Source organism: Bubalus bubalis, chromosome 2 (genome assembly GCF_019923935.1).
Source record: "Bubalus bubalis isolate 160015118507 breed Murrah chromosome 2, NDDB_SH_1, whole genome shotgun sequence".
In the NCBI taxonomy this organism is placed as follows: domain Eukaryota; kingdom Metazoa; phylum Chordata; class Mammalia; order Artiodactyla; family Bovidae; genus Bubalus; species Bubalus bubalis.
Genome location: NC_059158.1, coordinates 37,648,105 through 37,653,656, shown reverse-complemented (window position 1 = coordinate 37,653,656; position 5,552 = coordinate 37,648,105). Strand labels below are relative to the sequence as shown.

The 5,552-nt window shown below is 47.1% G+C and overlaps 1 pseudogene; it reads right to left on the bottom strand.

Moving 5' to 3' along the window:
- Positions 1-3,478: 3,478 nt before the first annotated feature.
- Positions 3,479-4,631, bottom strand: LOC102394726 (annotated as a pseudogene).
- Between the last annotated feature and the right edge of the window lie 921 nt (positions 4,632-5,552).

Here is a 5,552-nt window from a genome sequence, read left to right as displayed (position 1 = left end):
CCCATGGACTGTAGCCCACCAGGGTCCTCTGTCCATGGGATTTTCCAGGCAAGAATACTGGAGTGGGTTGTCATGCCCTCCTCCAGGGGATCTTCCCAACTCAGGGATCTAACCCAGGTCTCCTGCATTGCGGGTGTATTCTTTACCATCTGAGCCACCAGGGAAGCCCAAGCATATTGGAGTGGGTTGCCATGGCCTCCTCTAGGGGATCTTCCCAACCCAGGGATTGGACCTGCATCTCCACCATTGGCAGGCGGGTTCTTTACTACTGGCACCACCTGGAAAGCCCTTGGGCCTCTTCTGTGAGATGTAATTCTTACCTTACTCCTCTCCCAGAGAATTTTCAGCAAAACTGCCCAGTATTTCAGAAAAGACAATGGCACCCCACTCCAGTACTCTTGCCTCGAAAATCGCATGCACGGAAGAGCCTGGAAGGCTGCAGTCCATGGGGTCGCTGAGGGTCAGACACGCCTGAGCGACTTCACTTTCACTTTCATGCATTGGAGAAGGAAATGGCAACCCACTCCAGTGTTCTTGCCTGGAGAATCCCGGGGAAGGGGGAGCCTGGTGGGCTGCTGTCTATGGGGTCGCACAGAGTCGGACATGACTGAAGCGACTTAGCAGCCCAGTATTTGCAAAAACTTCTGGATACAATTTATTCTGTATCATTAGTGTGATGCTGATGTGGTTCCTTAGATGGAAAAAAGAAGGCCCATTTTCAATAGGTCCTGACACTCTGTCCTGTCCTGTATTATTAGTTATTGCTGCTTGATGAGTTACTTGAAGACTTGGTGGCTTAAAACAATAGGGGCTTCCCTAGTGGTCCACTAGCTAAGACTCTACACTCTTCTAAGTTCGGTCCCTGGTCAGGGAACTAGATCCGACATGCCACAACTAAAAGATCAAAGATCCTACATGCCACAATTAAATAAATAAGTGAAAATAAAATAAGTAAAAAATAAAGCAACAATGAGTATCTACGGTTTCTGGTTCAGAAACTTGGCTGCAGCTTAGCTGGGTAGTACTGGCTAGAGATCTCTCACGAGGCAGTCTGTAAGACATTGGCCAAGGATGTTTTCACTGAAAGGCCTGGCTGGGGCTGGAGGAGCCTGGGGGGAGAAGCAGCAGCTTCCAACATGGCTCCCTCACGAGGCTGCTGCGCTGATGCTGTGCTTGGCAGGAGGCATTGTTCTTCCTCAGGACAGCCTCTTTCTGGCCGCATGAGTGCCTCGAAGCTGGCTGGCTTTCCCCAGAGTGAGCAACTCAAGACAGTGAGGCAGACGGAACTAGCAATATCTTTATGACCTAGCTTTGGAAATTATAAAGTTATTGGCACTTCCACTACAGTTCTACTGACCAGGAAAGAAGAATCACGAAGTACAACCCCCCTTCAAGGGAATTCGGCTCCTCCTTTTGAAAGGAGGGGTGCTAATGATTACTTGGGCAGATATAAAAAAAATCCCCCGGTTGTAGTATATGGGACACTGGGTGGCTGAGTCTGGTACTTAGGAGATGCTAACTAAATGTCTGGTGAACTGGACAGACAGTCACTCTTTCTCTGATGCCACTCTGCAGCTGAGATGGGACAGGAGGCAGCAGTGACTGGTGTGGGGCATCACTGTCTGTGGGCATCTCTAGCTGTCTGATGCCGCTCTTGGCTGTTGACCTATGCTGACGTATGGAGCCAGCCTTCTTGGTCTGGGTCTCTGACCAACAGTGTCCTTCCTGCCCTGTGCACCCTTCTGGCTCCCAGCCTCCTGTGTATTGCCTCCTACGTGACTCCTGTTGACTCTAAAAGGCCAATATGGGCAGTCACTTCCACATGGGCTTGCTGCTAGGCCTGGATTCCTTCCTTATAGAGGGAGACTCTAGAATTCCCCTATGATGTGGGGTGGGAATGACCTTCCTCCAAGGCTACAATAACATGGCTGTTAATCAAACCAGCTCCTTCCCTTATCATCTTGACATGTCCATTTCAGCCAAGACTGCTTGTTGCTCTTCTCCCACCCGGAATGCCCTTCATCATCCTCTCTGCCCTGCTAGCTCCTACCCCCTGGGAGACAGTGTGGTGTCATGGAGAGAACACAGGCATTAAAATCTAAAGCCAGCAACTCAAGACTCTGCTTCTCTACATGGTACTTGAGCACCTTGGACAAGTCAGCCCAGGACCTTTCTGAGCCTCAGTTTTTCTCATTTATAAAATGGGTATATTATACCACCTTAGGCTGTCATTTTAAGGCTTAAATGAGAAAACAGATGGGAGTCTGGTTTTAGTGCAGCACTATAGGGAAGGAATTTTTATTTTTTCTTCTCATCTTCCTGAGCCCAAGTCAGTTTTCTCTCTCCCAGGAGACATTCTCCACATTTATGAACCTTTCCAGTCATCACAGTAAAGAATCTGCCTGCAATGTGGGAGGCACAGGTTCGATCCCTGGGTCTGGAAGATCCCTTGGAGAAGGGAATGGCTACCCACCCCAGTATTCTTGCTTGAAGAATCCCAAGGACGGAGGAGCCTTGTGGGCTAGAGTGCATGGGGTCACAGAGAGTCAGACACGACTGAGCGATGTTCACTTTCACTTCTTCCAGTCATCACATTTCAACCACTCGATTGTGCATTTAATCTGGGCACCCTCCCATTTTTCTTTTCACTGCCGTTAGGCCAGTTTCTGACATGGAACGTTGATTCCTGTGTCTCTACCACAGCAGGGGATACAGTGCTGAGTCTACATGGGTGCTTGGAGAATCCACACCCACAGACCACACATGGGCATGCTGACTTCTGGGGGCTCCATTTTCTATTTTGTTGATCCCCATTTAGTGGGGATTCTGTGCAGCCAGTCTGCTCCAGCTTCTATTTAGTTTTTTTTTTTTTTTTTTTTAATTAAGGTATCTGTGTCTGGCTGTGCTGGGTCTCTGTTGCTGTGTGCTGGCTTTCTCAAGTTGCAGCAACCTCAGGCTCCTGTCCAGATGTGCTGCTCAGCCTTCTCATGGAGGTGGCTTCTCTTGCTGCAGAGCACCGGCTCTAGGCACACGGGCTTAGCTGCCCCACAGCATGTAGGATCTTCCCCAAGCAGGGATCGATCCATGTCCCCTGCATTGGCAGGCGGATTCTCAACCACTGAACCAACAGCGAAGTCCAATGTAGCTTCTAATGGCCCATGTCTGCTATTCTCATCAAAGACCTTCCTTTGGGAATTGCTTGGTCCACCCTTACAGTCAGCAGTCAAGTGCCCGGGAGTTTACACCCTTTCTGGCTCCCAGCAGTCCTTAGCCAATGACTGACCCGTGCAGAGGTCTGAAAACCCACCTCCCTGGCCTTAGAAAAGTGAAGGTGTCACTTGTTCTTTAGAGCTCCCTGTGGGATCAGGCTGAGGCTGGGATGTGCCCTGAAATCGCACCTTGCCTTGCCTTTCTTATTTCCCTGATTCCCTTCCAGTTTCCTAATTAGATCTTTTTTGTTTTGTTTTGTTAGATGAAATAAGTAAAATTCTAGCCTCTTTTATTAGATCTCAGGTCATGTATTCCGCTTAAAAAAAAAAAAAAACCACACACAACATATAGTTTCAACTAAGAGTTACATCAACTAAATTTTTCTTCCAGATCTCAAAATGCTCATGGAGAGCCAACTTCCAAGATACATGGCGCACAGCACATACTTGAAAGTTGACCCCACAGAAATATTCATGTAAGCAAAATACGAATTTGTTTCTCATTACATAAACATCACCTGGGCTTAATTAATCAACACACTTGTTAAAAAAAAATTAATCTGTAACCAAAAGCACTATCGCATTTGTTAGGTACCATTCTTATTCAAATTATACCCCCCAAAAAGCCTAAAAATAACTCAAATCTAGAAATTAGTCCAAGTGCTAAGGCTGCCTATGGCTCTTGCTGTAAAATAGTTGCTGAGTCTGATTTGAATATCTGAAAAGAATGACAGAAATATAGGGTTCTTCTTGATTTCAAGAGAACTTCCCAGAAGGAGGTGGAGGGCCAAGAAATCCACCTGCCTGCTTTGTGGCAGCTCGAGAAGGGGCAAGGCCAAGAATCTTCTGGATGTTCTGTCGAATTGACATGGTACAGAGAATATACAGGAAGATGAAGGAACAGTCTGTGGTGTCATCCCAGAGCAAATTTCAGTGAGACGGTCCCTGGATGTAGGACAGGGGGGTGAAAGGCAGCTTTGCCACCACTCTGCCATCAAATATGGAATTAAACATTCCCATTAAGGCAGTAAAACAAAAGCCAATTGCAAACATGGATTTCATTCGAACCATTTGACAGATCTCTGTTGTTATTCTTCAGTTTCTCTTCTTGCCGCTCAATCTTCTTTTTTTGTTGTCAACCAGCTGACTCTGTTATTGTTTCCTTCTTCTTTTCCAATTTTTTACTCTGTTTTTCCACTTCTGCCTTCAGTCTCTTGTACTTGTCTGTCCTATAAACCAGGACCCAAGTTATACCCTCAGCAAGCAGAGCAGTGCACACGGAGATAAAAACGATGAGCAGCGTGTCTGCAAACATCGTGCTCATCTCGAGACGGTTCACTCTCTGCACTCCCACCCTGCACGGGGGAAGTCCTTGACAGCCAGGAAAAGCGGAGCGAAAACGATTTTCCTAGATTTCCTAATTAGATCTTTTGCGTCTGAATCCTCAGTTCCAGATCTACTTCTAAGGAATCCACCTAAGAGATCCCCATCCATAAGAATGAGCAAGGCAGCACGGATAAGCCACACGCACCAAGCTCTGCAGAGAGGGAAGGGAGGGAAGAAAAACACATCCCTTTCCCTCCTTTTGGTTGCTTCTTGATCACCACCACCACCACAACTCGGGGAAGAAAAAGTGATTCATTTTCAGTTTACCTTTTCTTTAACATAATAAACTTCCATGTTTGGAGGCTTAATTGGATCTATTCTTGGATGTGACAAAAAGTTAGTAGGAGATGAAAGGGGCACATCAAGAAAAAAAAAAAATTCCAAGTGAATAATTTAAGATCACATCCATAATTAATGGCATTTGGCATGTTTCCCCTGGAAGCCTAATCACAGCATGGAAGTGCTAATTAGAGTGGTTTGGTGCAAATCAGTCATTGCAGGTGTGGAGAAGCTGCCTCTGTTCTTTCCAGCGCCAGTGGAGGCTGAGGTGCTGGCTCCTCAAATAGGGCGGGGCTTGAATAAATGATAGGCATCCAGGATGGACGAGCTTCAGCAAATGATGGAGCTCCATTTGGAAGCATTTAATGGTGTGAAATTAGTTTCTCTTCTTGTTGAGGAGAGGGACACATACATGGTGTGTGTGTGTGTGATGGCGGTACACAGTGGGTTGGAGCTGGAGAGACATTTTCGGTGACTTCTTTCCTTCTCTTGTCTTTGGGGAAGACAAGGGAATGAAACAGGGCTGGAGCTGGAAGGAGGGGAGTGAGGAGAGGAGGCAACCTCTCCGCCAGACCCTGCACCCACCCAACACCCAGCGGGATGGGAGAGGTGACCTGTTGCAAAGACAGGTGCATCTGGGAAAGGTAAGGCACCAGAGTGTCTTCAGTTTACTCTTCC